This window comes from Pan paniscus, chromosome 13 (genome assembly GCF_029289425.2).
Source record: "Pan paniscus chromosome 13, NHGRI_mPanPan1-v2.0_pri, whole genome shotgun sequence".
Taxonomy (NCBI): Eukaryota; Metazoa; Chordata; class Mammalia; order Primates; family Hominidae; genus Pan; species Pan paniscus.
The window spans coordinates 54,767,258-54,782,500 of NC_073262.2; the positions used below are offsets into that span (position 1 = coordinate 54,767,258).

At 42.3% G+C, this 15,243-nt stretch overlaps 1 protein-coding gene across 3 annotated transcripts in view; it reads right to left on the bottom strand.

Annotated features, from left to right (window-relative positions):
- The window catches only part of CACNB4 (calcium voltage-gated channel auxiliary subunit beta 4), a 268,168-nt gene that overhangs the window by 251,361 nt on the left and 1,564 nt on the right, over positions 1-15,243 (bottom strand). The window lies entirely within an intron of this gene.

A 15,243-nucleotide genomic window follows, 5' to 3' on the forward strand; every position in this document is an offset into this window, starting at 1 on the left:
ATCTCAGCCACTGTGGGGCTGACCTCAATCTCATCTCTAGGTAGCCAACTGCTGCCTTAAGACAGTCCCCCGGCCATAGTGTTGGTTTATGAGCCATTTCAGTTCAATGAGATTCAAGAAATGTGTATATGTATGTGTGTATATGCGTATGTGTGTACACATGCACACAAGCACGTGTACACATGTGTGTGTGTGCTGCCAGGGACGGTATTTAAAGCCCCATTAGCTGCAAAAAGCAAGCAAGCAAGGAAAGCAAGGAAGGAAGGAAGGAAGGGAGGAGGGAAGGGAGGGAGGGAAGGAGGGAGGAAAGAAGGCACCTCTCCTTTTTTATTCTGCTGGAACTATTATAAGGAAGCCTAACTGGACAGGATCGTGGATAAATGGGAGATCCTGAATCACTGTGGCCACTGCTACCACCATAACGGGTGCTAAACTGAGGCCTAGACCAGCACACAGAAGAACACACAGTGTTAAATGAACCGCACAGAAAGAGTAGAGCTGCTGATGAAGCCATGAACTTTGGAACATACAATATCTGAAGTATAAAGTTTGCCTCTGAGCTTTCACTTGCATGAGTCAATAATTCCATATTTTGCGGTAGCCAATTTGTGCTGGCTTTCTGTTTACTTGCAATGAAAAGATTCTTATCAGATACACTTCAAGAATAAAGTTTGAAATAGACCAAGTTTGATCCTCATCCGCTTACCTTTCTGAAAGCATCTTCCACAAGTCACTATCTTTCTGCCCAGGCACCAGTGCCCTCCTCTGTCCCAAGGATCCCATTCCGATATCCTACTCAGGCCTGCACTAACTTTGAAAACGCTTCAGGCCCTGACATCACCTTCTCCTTTCCTCCTCCTTCTTTTACTCCCTGCTCCACCTCCACCACAAGTACAAATGCATAAAACAAAAATATTTTAAATATATAAATTACTATGAGTATGGTGTAACTGAGCCTAAAAGAGGACGAAGAGTTTGTGTCTACATCAGTTCGTGTGGGTCGACATGAATGAGTACAAAAGTCACTGCTAGAAGCAGGTTTTAGGTGCAGTTCGGGGCAGAGGCTGAATGATGTCTGTTCCCCACAGAGAGATGCAGGTCATGCTGCAGAAGCTGGCTTTACAAAAGAATCTGGGAGACACTGGGCACAAGAAGAGTCACTCGAGGACCCAGGGGACACAGAGTGACCCAAAGTTGCGAAAGTCTGGAACACAGGTTGTCCAGGGAGGCTGAAGAGTACAGTGCTGAAAAACAGCACCTTAGAAGGAAGAAGCTGTGTTCTCACTGAGGAAGGCACAGCTCCTGCAGCAGAAGCCTCTTCAAAGGCTGGTGGCAGTAGACATCAATGAGCAGGGGAGCTGTGAGCACACGTTAAGACACTTACTGGACTCAGAAAAAATGGGCAACAGGTTAGGGGGAAGGTGTTAAGGTCCTATGTCTCTAGGTGAGAAATGTGAGCAAGCAATATATGGACTATTAATGTGGATACATGACAACTTCTGCTGCTGCTTCTGCTTCCTTTGTTTTTTGTTTTTTGAGGCAGGGTCTCACTGTGTCAACCAGGCTGGAGTGCAGTGGCACAATCATAGCTCACTGCAGCCTCAACCTCCTAGGCTCAAGCAATCCGCCTGCCTCAGCCTCCAGAGTATCTGGGACCACAGGTGCATGCCACCATGCCTGGCTAATGTTTTTTTTTTTTTAATTTGTTTTGTTTTTGTTTTGTTTTGTAGAGACAGGATCTTGATATGTTGCCCAGGCTGGTCTCAAACTCCTGGGCACAAACAATCCTCCCACCTCAGCTTCCCAAAGTGCTGGGATTACAGGCGTGATTACGGGCATAATGTCAATGTATACCCACAGGCTAGTGGGACATAGGGACATTTAGATTATACAAAGGAGAATTTAATAAGTGAACAGCCAAAACACAGTATAAGGGCCATGACAGAGAAGGAGACCTAGTGCCACATTAAAGAGATTCACAGAGAATACTGAAGACGGATTTTGACAAGTGGGAAGATTATCAAGTGGAAATGGGGAAAGCACTTTAAGGTGAAGGAATGGCATGATCAAGGGAGTGGAGGGATGAAAGCAGGGGTTACGTCCAAGTCTAGGTACCTGCGGCCGCCATGCAAGTACAGGCAGAGGGGAGGGAAGGGGAACACACTGGCATGAAAGGGCAAACAGATCCGGGGAGATGGGAGCACGGCTGCTTTGTTGGGGTGGGCTTTGTTAAGATGGTATAATGAGCATACTTGTAAGCAATAAGTCAAATTACCATAATGTATGAATGAATAGAGCCTCCAAAGACTCCTGGGAACATTTATCTTTTTAAAATAGGCTGCTCGTTAACCCAAATCATCTTGGAACTGTCTGAACTTCAGACAGTGGAGGAAAAAGAAAAGCAGTCAGGCAGTGTGAAAACAAGTATCTGGGGGCAGAACTACCCCTGGGTGGCCTCATCCTCCCACTCCTACCTTCCCATCCCCACCATGAGGGTCCCGGCTGGTCTCCACAGCTCTTCCGGCTTCCTTTCAGCTTGTTCCCTTCTCAGCTCCCAAACCCACACTTGGGTGTGGCACTCCAAGGTCTGGCTTTGTGTTGCTGTTGTTGCTTTAAATAAGACCACAGTTGTGGAGGGACGCCACAATAATGGCGGATGTTTTTAACATACGTGTATGTTGGACATACGTTTTGCCTGCCTGCACTGTCTTTTTGATAACCTGCTGCAGCCATTAAAAACAAACAAACAAACAAACAAACAAACAAAAAACAGCAGTGAATGTTACTGCACCTATACTTTAAAATAAAATAGCAAATTTTATATTACATTTATTATACCACAATAAAAAATAAATAAATAAAACAATTGTTAGAAAACATACCAAGGTCCTTGTTTTTTATTCAACAATTAGCACTCTTTGGTGTCTTCTTACTAAAGAGGGGAAATAAATAAATAAATAAAATACTTGTAAATATGACATTTACCTTTGATTGGGTTGGTTTACACCCTCGGTGTCTCTACTAATGTACAAACAGTCATAACAGTAATATCCATGGTACACATTTCCCTTACAATATCAATTTGACAGAGTTTTAAAAAAGATATTAGATATAGTTTAATTTTCATTTTGCATGATCAAGAGAAATATGTATATTGTAATAAAGTAAATGAATATGACAATCAATACTATATGAAAAACAGAGCCTTCCCTATCAGAGTCCTCAACAAAGAAACAGAAAGAATAAAACACATCCTCAAACTAAATCACCCCTCAAGCTTTCTGAAATTAGCAAAGAATGTTTGCAGCTGACCTATTTCTCTCCCACACAACTGTGTTGATAATTGACTTTTGTCCCCCTGGGAAGTACTCAAATATAATTGAGAAGCACCTGCCACATAGAGAGTACAGTTTTATATACCTAATAATTCCCTTAAATATTGTATTTAGCTTGGAACTCAAGCACTCTGCTTTCTCCTTAATTGTATTTCTCAAGAAGGAAATGTTATAATTACCAAAGCAGAGTTACTATGAACATCTAGACAAACTAAAGGAAGCATTTTGAATTGTAAGTACCCAAGATATTTCTATTACTAGAAATTATTGAAAACGATGACAATAACCATTTCTATTGTTCATATACTTTTCTTTAATCCTGTCGATCACATCCTATTATAAAAACCACCCCCCTCTATAGATGGGAGCCACTCCAGGAAGACAAGAAGTCCAGGGTCAGGGGTTTGATTTCCATGCAGGTTAAAGAGTTTTGTGGCCGGGCGCGGTGGCTCACGCCTATAATCCCAACACTTTAGGAGGCTGAGGTGGGCGGATCACCTGAGATCGGGAGTTCGAGACCAGCCTGACCAACATGGAGAAACCCACATCTCTACTAAAAATACAAAATTAGCCGGGCATGCTGGCACATGCCTGTAATCCCAGCTACTCGGGAGGCTGAGGCAGGAGAATTGCTTGAACTGGGGAGATGGAGGTTGCGGTGAGCCAAGATTGCACCGTTGCACTTCAGCCTGGGCAACAAGAGCAAGACTCTAACTGAAAAAATAAAAAAAAACGCTAGGCACGGTGGCTCATGCCTATAATCCCAGCACTTCGGGAGGCCAAGGCCTGATCACCTAGGAATTCAAGACCAGCCTGGTGGTTTCATCAACATGGTGAAACCCCTTCTCTACTAAAAATACAAAAATTAGCCAGGCATGGTGGCACGTACCTGTAATCCCAGCTACTTGGCAGGCTGAGGCAGGAGAATCGTTTGAACCTGGGAGGCGGAGGTTGCGGTGAGCTGAGATTGTGCAACTGCACTCCAGCCTGGGCAACAGAGCGGGACCCCATCTCAAAAAAAAAAAAAAAAGAAAAAGAATTTTGCCAAAAAAACACATTCAGCTTTATGAGCTGAGACTGAAGCTCCAAAATAAATAAGAATATGATCCATCCTATTCAATACTGTGACTGGAAAAGCCATCTCTGACACTGACTTAAGGAAAGGCAAGTCCATTTCTATCCTCACGCCAGCATCTACACATTTAGACCAGGGGCTATAACTGAAACTTCTCGGGCTGGTGTGAACAATATGTTAATGAAAAGATTTGAGCCTTGGCAACATAGCAAGACCCCATCTCTACCAAAAAATAAGAAAAATAGCCAGGCATGATGGTGCACGCCTGCAGTCCCAGCTACTTGGGAGACTGAGGCAGCTTGGGCCCAGCTTCTTGGGCCCAGGAGTTCGAGGCTGCAGTGAGTTGTGATTGTGCCACTGCACTCCAGCCTGGGTGACAGAGCGAGACCCTGTCTAAAAAAAGAAAGAGACAGAGAAAAAGAAAAAATCTGAAGCCAGTCACAAAAGACCACATGTTAATTTATGGTTCCATTTATATAAAATGTCCAGAGTGAGCAAATCCAAAAAGATAGAGAATAGATTAGTGGATGCCTAGGGCTGGGAGGTGGGGAAGAGGATGCAGAATGACTGCTAACAGGGATAGGTTTCTTCTCCAGGTCATGAAAATATTAGATTATGACATGCCTGAAAAAAAGAATGCCTTCCCCACTTAACACACACACACACACACACACACACACACACACACACACACACACAGCAAATTAAAAAGCAGTGACTAAGGAACATTCTACTGGTAACAATGATCATTTTACCCACCTGTTCTATTCTAAACAATAATCAGCATTAAATTGTTAGCAATAGCATTGGGCCATTTAAGAAGAAAAAAAAGGAAGATGATATATTTATCTGCACAAGTTACTATGCATTTCCATTACTGCTAGATTTTCCATATGTTATCAATGAAACTGCTAAAAAAATTTTCCATAAGGAATTTTAAAATCTCATCATAATATATGGACACAGTAAGCACTATAAAAGTTAACCACCTCTAGTGATCCTACAACCCAGAAATGCATATTCTTTTCAAGTTTATGTTTACAAAATATTTACTCCCAAAACAAATACTACAACAGCAATTAAACTGCAACCTTGGAGAAAGATACATCCATCAACATAGAACAGAAAATGAGAAATGAAATAGACACGATTTGTCATCCAAATGATTACAGTGAGATGATCAGAAAAATTCAGTAGCCGTCGAATAAGTTTTACAGCCCTTACCTAACTAATGCTTTCAGATCGTGAATGCCATCCCTTCAGATTCAAGTAATTACCTCTGCTCTATTTATGTGTGTAATAAGAAAAGACACGTTAAAGAAAATAGGGAAGTTTACAAAGGCACATGTTTACTCTACTAGAAATGAGAACTATCTTTAAGGAATTCCAAAGCACTGTTTATATTCAAGCTAGATGATAATATATCAGCCTCATCTATTTCTGAAGGCAGGGTGCCCTAGCACACAGCTTGTCATTATTGTTACTTGAAAGCAGTAAAGCTACAGTATTCCCTTAAAATTGAATGTATAATTCAGCTTTTTCATGAATTTCGGCTTCTACTTCCAGTCCTACCTCCCTGAGTGCCCTACTCTCTCCTCACAGTACACATAGTTAAATCCATGTGAAATTCCTGATGTGTCCATGTAGTCAAGTTCAGAACTGACACTCTTATAGAATTAAGAGCACTGGATTCACCTCGTTGTTTTCCTGGTTCATGAAGTACAAGGACAACTGTGCAAAAGCAGGACAATACTGACTGCTTCAACCAGAGTGTGTTTGGATTGGGGTTCGTTGGGGATAACAGCTCAGCTCTTCTTGAGACTTACCCATTGATGTATTCTAAGATGCAGAGGTAGAGCAGAGTGTGTTCCCGGGGGTGGTCAGAGTGCTTTGCAAGCTTTGTCTTGCCATGGCCCACAAAGGAAATAATTGTGCAACACACCGGATTCAGTGGAAGTGAAAAACAGTCCAGAAGCTCAGCCTACACCAGGCTCACCCCACTGAAGGATCATCTCAGAGGATACATGTTTTGAGGCCTGTCACCCATTCTCTGCCCACACACTCTGCAGGGAAGAAAGCTCCAGCAAAGGGACAGCAAATAGAGAGATGGCACTGTTCTAGGAAGCTCTCTCTTCCAAAATATGGCTTAAAAAGCATGCAAAGCCAAGCGCAGTGGCTCATGCCTGTAATCCCAACACTTTGGGAGGCTGAGGTGAAAGGACTGCTTGCGCCCAGCAGTTTGAGACCAGCCTAGGCAATATGGTGAGACCCCATCTCTACTAAAAGTAAAAAAAAAGAAAAAAAAAGCCAGGCTTGGTAGTGCACACCTGTAGTCCCAGCTACTTGTAGGCTGAGGTGGGAGGATCCCGTGAGCACAGGAGGTTGAGGCTGCAGGGAACACGACCCTGTCTCAAAAAGAAAAAAAGAAAGACAGAAAGCAGAGGCCAAACACAGAGGGTTACTGAGCAGAATGGGACCTGCATGCCCCACTCTCCACATGTCTGTAGAGTCTTCATGAATGTGAGTGAGTTGCAAGCTGTTCATCCTGGTTAGGATTTATGCTTTATTCTGAGTCAGAGCTTCAGAAATGAGACCAAAAACGGGCCAAGCTTTGAGGAAGATGAGTATGGACAATGCCAAGACCACACCCAGAAAAGATGGGTCAGACCCAGATTTGAGTGGCCAAAGGAAGGCCATTAAATAGCATTGCCTTTTGTTTAAACCTTGTTTGAAAGGGCAGTCTCTGCTTCCTTAATATCCAGGGTTGACCCTGTCTGGGGCAGCAGGTGGAGCAATTAAGGGGAGAGGGCCAGAACCAAAGTCATTTTCAGCTTACATTTCCACACAGCTTCCTATAATTTTCTAGAAAAATTAAAACTTGAAGCTGGGCACAGTGGCTCATGCCTATAATCCCAGCACTTTGGGAGGCCGAGGCGGGCGGATCACTTGAGCTCAGGAGTTCGAGACCAGCCTGACCAACATGGTCTTGTCTAAAAATACAAAATTAGCCGGGTGTGGTGACACATGCCTGTAATCCCAGCTACTTGGGAGGCTGAGGCAGGAGAATTGCTTGAACCTGGGAGGTGGAGGTTGCAGTGAGCCAAGATCGCGCCACTGCACTCCAGCCTGGGCAACAACAGCAAAACTCCACCTCAAAAAAAAAGAAAAAAAGAAAGATAAAAACTTGAATCAGAACTTATCTAAGTTTCAATAAAATTGTACCATTCTAAACTAAAGGATAAATATTTATTCTACAGAAATGAAATTTAGGGTTGGGCATGATGGCTCACACCTGTAATCCCAGCACTTTGGGTGGCTGAGGCAGGTGGATCACTTCAAGTCAGGCGTTCAAGACCAGCCTGGCCAACATGGTGAAGCCCCATCTCTACTAAAAATACAAACATTAGCCAGGCATGTTGGCGGTCGCCTGTTATCCCAGATACTCGGGAGGCTGAGGCAGGAGAATTGCTTGAACCTGGGAGGGAGAGATTTCAGTGAGCTGAGATTGGGCCACTGCACTCCAGCCTGAGCAACAGAGTGTGACTCCATCTCAAAAAAAAAAAAATGAAATTTAGGCAATTCTATCCATCAGGAACAGAGACTCAGACATAAGTAAAAATGACTGGTTAACGGGTTAGCTACCCAGTAATTAGATTTATTTCTTCGTAAGCTCAGTTCAATTTATTTAAGCCCCAAAACAAGAAGAAGCACAGTTTGCCAAGAGCGACAGAGTTCTTTCTTGCTCTATCAGAGCAAGGGAAGATTCATTGCACAAAAAACTCACAAAGGAAATAAGTGCGAACTTTTTAAAGTTCATTGTAACTGGATTACACCATTTAGCAAGGAAGGTCTACTTACAGAGCAAGTAAAAACTTCCAACTTTGCAGATGAAAATGATTCACTACTGTCTACCATGCAGCTAAAATATAAAAATGGTTGTGCCCCAGCTTAGCCAACATGGTGAAACCCGGTCTCTACTAAAAATACAAAAATTAGCCAGATGCGGTGGCATGCACCTGTAGTCCCAGCTACTTGGGAGGCTGAGGCAGGACCAGCCTCCCAAGAACCCAGGAGGCAGAGCTTGCAGTGAGCCGAGATTGTACCACTGCACTCCAGCCTGGGCAACAGAGTGAGACTCCTTCTCAAACAAAAATAAACATAAACGTAACTGGTTGTGCCCCTCCTTGGCTGTTTCCCTCAGATCCACTCCTCCCACTCCGCTGCTCTACTTTCTATCTCAGAGGGCCACTGCCTGCAGCTTGTTTCCCAGAATCCCAGGTCAGTGGGCTTCCAGAGAGGCTCAGCCAATGGGAGGAACTGGTAGAAGACTGGAGGGTGGAAGGAATAATCCTACAAGAAGCTAACCAAGCAAACAAAAATTCCATCCATGATAGAATTGGGAAGAAATCACAGTCTCTAAATTCTTCAACTGATGCTATGGTTCTTCACAGCAACCACGCAGATTCAGAACGTTTCCAGGATCTGAGAGAAATAAGCTCCATATGTCCTTGCATGTATCCACACCTATGTGAGTTTGTGTGTTTGGCTTGTTTATTCAGGGATAAAGTGGATTGTGGTGAAAAAAACAGTAGAGTCTGAGCCAGGATCCCTTGCATCTGTTCTACCATTATCTATTGGTATGACCTTTATGTCCTTGGGCCTATGTTTTATTCATCTGAAAAAAGAGACTGAAGTATTTTCTTTCTGAAATCTCTTCCTGTTCTAAAATTCTGTGATTCTAAGTTTATGGATAAATTTTGCATATATACATGCCTGTAGGCATATGATTATTCTTAGAGCTATGCGCAAAGCATATACCTTCTGTTGATAAATTTGCATTTCATCAGAGAAACATATCTATAACTGGTGCTCAAATTATAACCCCAAGAATTTGTTTGCCAACTTGTTTTATTCTAGTATCAACCTAAAAATCTGAATGTTTTAGATCTCTAAATACAGTGTGGTTCATTGAATTATTGTAACGATCATCTGATTAGCATACCTTAAAAAATACGAGGTTCCTTGCTCCAAGGTAGATGGTTCCAACAATGGCTGCAACCATATCTTCTATTCCATATGCTCTTTTTTTAATGAAATATTATTATACATTATTCTGTAACTTACTTTTTTCACTTGAATGCATTTCAAATGAATGTCTTAAATGCATTTCCATATCATTACATGCAGGGTGGCTTCATTTTTTTCTTTAATGGCTGAATAGTACTCTGTAGTATAATATATAGTAGTCCACCCTTAACCATGGGGGATACATTCCAAGACCCCAGTGGATGCCTGGAACTACAGATAGTAACAAACCATATATACATTTACATATATATACATATATATATAATGTTTTTTCCTATACATATATACCTAAGATGAAGTCTAATTTGTAAATTAGGCACAGTAAGAGATTAATAACAACTCATAATAAAACAGAACAATGTTAACAATATGCCATAATAAAAGTTATATGAAATGTAGTCTCCTTCTCACTCTCAAAATAGCTACTGTACTGTACTCACCTACATTCAGACCTCAGTTGACCGTGGGTAACTGAAACCAGGGAATGCAAAAATATGGATGAGGGCCCCAATGTACATTATTTGCTCATTTACTGACTGCTGCATACATATATTGTTTCTAGTTTCTCTGCTCAATGTGATGTTTGCTGTGGATTTTAGTAGATAATTTTTATTAGATTTAGGGAGCTGCCTTCTCTTCTTTTTTTAAAATCATGTGCCTCTAGATATGCTCTATTCTTAACTTACAAAATTTATCAAATACTTTTTTGGCACCTACTGAAATCAACATATATTTTTCTTTAATTTGTTATATAAATTGAATAATCTTTAAATTCCTGTTTATACTATTGGCACTGAATTTGACTTGCTGTTTTTTGGGGGGTGTGTGTGTGTGTGTGTATTTTTACCCATATGCTCTTTTATAACGTGACCTTGTTGCACCCCGTCAAAAGATAGTCTGTTTTCTCTTTTGTTGCAACTGGGCAGGCTCTTGGACCTGTTTTGACTTGAGTTTGCAAGACAAGTGATACAGTGTAGCTTTCAAAACTGGGTCTTAGGAGAGCTGTGGCTTCAGCCTTCACTTCTTGGAACCTAGCCACCATATTATCAGGAAGCTCAAGCAACCATGTTGAGAGGCCCAGGTGGAGAAAAACTGAGCCCCTGCCAAAAGCTCTAGTTGAGTTCTCAGTCAGCAGCCAGCACCAACTGCCAACCACATGTGTGAGGCTACTCTGGACCTTCCAGCCATCCCAGTGCCCATATAACATCATACAATGCAGAACTGTCTGGTTAGTACACAGAAATAAAAAATTGTTGTTGTTTCAAGCCACAGAGTTTTGGGGGAGGTTAGGAGGCAATTTCTCCCCACTAAACAAAGCATTTAATGTTGGAGCAGAACCTCATGCCTAAAATATATCAAGTTAGTTCTCCATCCATCCACTGCTTCATTCATTCAAGTGTGTGTTTATTGAACATATACTATGCTAGATGCTGAGGACACAAAGATCAAATGCAGACATGTCCCTGTCCTTGTGGAACTCATACGGATGGGGAGACAGAATGTAAGAGAGAAATCTAAGTACATGTTAAATAAAAGTGGTGGTGCTAATGAAAACTGGCACAAGGCCCTCTGGGAGCCCCTTGTTGGGGAACTGACTTTATCAGGAAGGTTAGAAGAGGAAGTGAAGACTAAACTCCCAGATCTCAGGGAAGATTAAAAGTTAACTAGGCAGAAGGAAGGACAACAACCTGCCACACAGAGGGCTCAGCATATGCAAAGGACCAGTGGCAAGAGGGAAGATAGTGTGTTCAAACTCTGTGTCCAGAGCTAAGAGATCATGGCTCAAGATGAGGCTGGAAGCAGGCAGGGGCCAGGCCAGGTATGACTTTGCTGGCCTCATAAGAGCAGACTTAACAAGGAAAAGTCAACAAACTATTCCCACTCTGATCAGATATTCTCTTCAAACCCCAGTGGGAAGAGGACTAACTTGGAGTACTCAGCCATATAAACTGTATGTGTAGGGACACCCATGGGTAGATATACTTATGGATATACAAGAGATACTCGGGGTACATGGTCATTGAGCCCGCCCTCTCATTCCTTGTTACATGTCACCGTACTGTTTGTAGACATCTCTGTCTCCATTGCTAGATTATAAAAATCTTTGAGTACAGGGGCTGTGTCTCGTCCATCTTTTCATTCCTCCCCTACAATATCTAACACAGTGCTAGGCACATAGCAAATACTTAAGTGTTTCCTAAAACTTTAAAACATGACTAGATAATCCATTCATAAATAGCCTGTAAGAAGGGCTCTCCTGAAAGAAAATTCTACGGCCTCATTTGGAAAGCCACTCCAATGATGGCAACACTCTTAGGAAGGTCTTGCTGTAAAACATCATTCCTTTCTAATTTGGGCCAGTTCTTGAGTTTCATCCCCAATGAAGAGTGAGAACACTTCATCACATTTCCAAAGAAAGCCTTTGTGTATACTTTGAAGATCATTTCTGGGTCACTCCTAGCTTTCTTTCCTTTCAGTGGCAAAGTACTTCATCTTCTCACCTTTCCTCAAAGAAGCCATTTATTTGCTCCCTGGATTCATTCCAAAACCTCCATCCCTCCTAAATGGTGGAAGCCAGCAATCTTGTAGACCAGAAACAAGGTCAAAGATTCCTGAGGGGCTTCATGAGCAGTCCTCAGAGTGGAAGCAGGCTCTCTTTCTCAGTCTGCTTGTTTTCCAGCCAATTCAAATGTTCATGTGTGTGCATGCACGCATATGTGCATATATAGTCTCAGAAACAATGAAACTTTTTAACAAGCTCAAAGAACAAATATTGTCTTATTGGGTGAGTTGCCAACTGCCTTCTCTGCTTCACCAACAGCCCAGTCTTCCCCATCCAATGTAACACATCGATTTTTTTTTAATGAAAGCTTTTCTCCATATTTTTGTAAATAATATGATAAAGAAATTAGCAATATATATTTTTTTGGTATTCCACTATCTTCTTCAAAGGCATCACACAGACTGTGAAACAGCACCAAGAAATTTCATCACTCCAATGTATCAAGAATTCAAATATCAATAAATCACTGGTCATTCTACAAATAATGAGACTCTGTTTTTGTTTGTTTGTTTGTTTGATGGAGTCCTGCTCTGTCGCCTGGCTGGAATGCTGTGGAGCAATACTGGCTCACTGCAACCTCCACCGCCTAGGTTCAAAAAATTCTCCTGCCTCAGCCTCCCGAGTAGCTGGGATTACAAGCACACACCACCACGCTTGGCAAATTTCTTTGTATTTTTAGTACAGTCGGGGTTTCACCATGCTACCGGCTGGTTTGAAACTCCTGACCTCAAGTGATTCACCCACCTCAGCCTCCCAAAGTGCTGGGATTACAGGCGTGAGCCACTGTGACCAGCCCAAGGCTCTGTTAACATAAGCAGCTGTTATGCTTTCATAAAAAATATTTTTTGGCATTGGGGTGATTTCAATTTTATCCGAAAGTTATTGTTAAACTGCATTTGTAATCATTTTCTTTATCTTTATCTCATCAAAGAAATGTAAATCCCTCAGTTATTTTTATTGTAGCCAATACAGAAGTCTGTATGATGTCATTTGAATGAGATCATGTGTAGTATACTTAGTGAGTTGTAAAGTGCTCATAAAAATTAAGTAGCCCGGCCGCAGTGGCTCACGCCTGTAATCCCAGCACTTTGGGAGGATGAGGTGGGCAGATCACGAGGTCAGGAGATAAAGACCATCCTGGCTGACACGGTGAAACCCTGTCTCCACTAAAAATACAAAAAAGTTAGCCAGGCGTGGTGGCGGGTGCCTGTAGTCCCAGCTACTCGGGAGGCTGAGGCAGGAGAATGGCGTGAACCCAGGAGGCAGAGCTTGCAGTAAGCCGAGACTGCGTCACTGCATCCCAGCCTGGGCGACAGAGCGAGACTCCGTCTGAAAAAAAAAAAAAAATTAAGTACTATTTTTGTGCCGAAAAATAAGATTGTATATATAATACAATTACAATTAACTCCTGAATTTAAATTAGACCATTTAATCAAACCAATGAATTCCCATTTCATAGATGAAATATATTTATTTTAAAAAATCTATTTTGCTTTAAATTATTCCCAAAATTATTTAGCATGCAATACTTTTAACATTTAAGCCAGCACATAGCAGCACGCTTTACAAGAACTTATATATACATCATCTCAATCAGTTATGGGCATAAATTGAGAAAAGAGTAAGAATATTAGAATATTATTTTGTTTGTGCTTGGAAGGAAGAATAAAGCATTAGTGCAGTTATGTAGATGAACTCAAAAGTTTTAGTCAAACAGCTTATGGAAAGAACTGCTGTGTAATTAGTATTTCCAAGAATTTGCAACAATGAAACACCACTAAAAATAGGCACCTACAAAATAAACACCAGCAAGACCTCAAACAGTTGCATAACAGAAAAATGTTTTTAAGATAAACAATGTGTTTGCCTTATCAAATACAGAATCTAAATACTGCAAAGGGGATAGAATGCACTTTTAGAATGAATTCGGAATCCAAAATGCATTTATTTCCATAATGTACATGCTTAGTGCTCACTGAATTAAAGGGTAGTCAAAATTTCCGCTTCTGCAGAAAGTGAAATTCTGCATAATAAATATCATCTAAATATGCTTTATAGACCCTTTTAGGAGAGGTCTGAGTTCAATTTTGAGGCTAAAGCCCATTCCTCGTTGATATGTTTAAATTGATGATAATCACTAAAGAAACACCAGAGCTGCCATCATAGGTTAGAAAACACATTACACAATACTGAGTAACCTAGAGGGAAAAGAACTTCTCAAGGTCACTCCAGCAGCCCACAGGAAGACCTGGGATAAAAGCCTCTTGGTGCGATGACCAATGTCTTCCTAGGTCACCCGAAACATAGGACACACCCCGACAATTTCTGTTCCAAAGAAAGATCAAGGTGACTCACTGTTGCATGATCTCTCTAGCACCCAGCAGCCAGGGGTGGTTTCATTAACAGCACATGGACAGTTGGAAAACTGAGGACCAATTTCCTGTGCCAAGGTGAAAGGCACCTAAGCATTGAGCATTACCAGCGATCCGGAGATCCCGAGCACAGACAACTCGCACTAGAACCACGCAGGAGAAAGCAAGCACTAAGAAAACAAACACGAAGTGAAGGCGCACCCAGACCCGGAGCTGAGTGCTGGCCTTCGTTAATTCCTATTTAACCAGATACAGCTGTCTTTCCCTAATTAAGCGAATCCAAGAAGCGGTCCTAAAGTGAGAGTAAACTTTCTGCTCAGTGTCTTTCTTTTGACCGGAGCTTGACGATCTCTCCCAAGATCCAGACAGATAAGAGTATTCAAATTAGGACAAAACAGAAGAAACCACTAACTCTCAACTCGAATCAAACCAGGTCCCCGGCCCCGAGGGGTCTGGTTACTCTAGGTCGAGTTATACGAATTAAAGACATTTCTCCACGCACCAAAGGTACAACCAGACATATTTCCAGCTCTTAAATTCAACGTCCCTGACTTAAGCCAGGTCCCCACCGAACTGTCCACACACATGCACAAACTAACTTCCCGGGGCGGTGCGGAGACGCCGGGACGCGAAGACGTCAAGAGCCCAGGCTAGAGGGAGAGGGACTGAGCCCGAGCACCGGCCGAGGCCGGGAAGAGACGCGCGCGGGCTTGACCCGCAGCTCCCGCACGTGTGGGCCACGGCCGGCTCCAGGACCCCCGCGCCGCGCTCGGCCTCCTCCCCATCCTGGTCTCCCGCCTCCTTCTCATA